Below are 391 nucleotides of genomic sequence, written 5' to 3' on the forward strand. Positions count from 1 at the left end.
GCTCGCTGAGGCTGCTAGACAGGCTTCTTTGTCTGAATGTGTAGCTTGTGCTGCAGCTCGACCAAATTTGTACACCCAGCCAGCTCCATTACACTCAGAGGACGCCTGGGGATTTCATTGCATGTTAAGTCTGACTATGACAAAATATACTAAGAATTGCACTACATTAGATCAGGTATTCCCAATTATTTCTAATATAACCAAATTTGGCCCGTTTACTCCGGTAGAACGATTTGACTATTACTGTTTTAATTACACCTCAACTGCAAATAAAAGAGTTGCCTTAGGACAAATGCAGGATGAATGGTGTAATATCACGCAACAAAATGTCTCTGACAACACCTGTGTGGGTAAGGTGGCTCGCGCTGATCTGTATTATTATTGTGGTGGT

Source organism: Nematolebias whitei, chromosome 6 (genome assembly GCF_014905685.2).
Source record: "Nematolebias whitei isolate Nwh7 chromosome 6, NemWhi1, whole genome shotgun sequence".
NCBI classification, from domain to species: domain Eukaryota; kingdom Metazoa; phylum Chordata; class Actinopteri; order Cyprinodontiformes; family Rivulidae; genus Nematolebias; species Nematolebias whitei.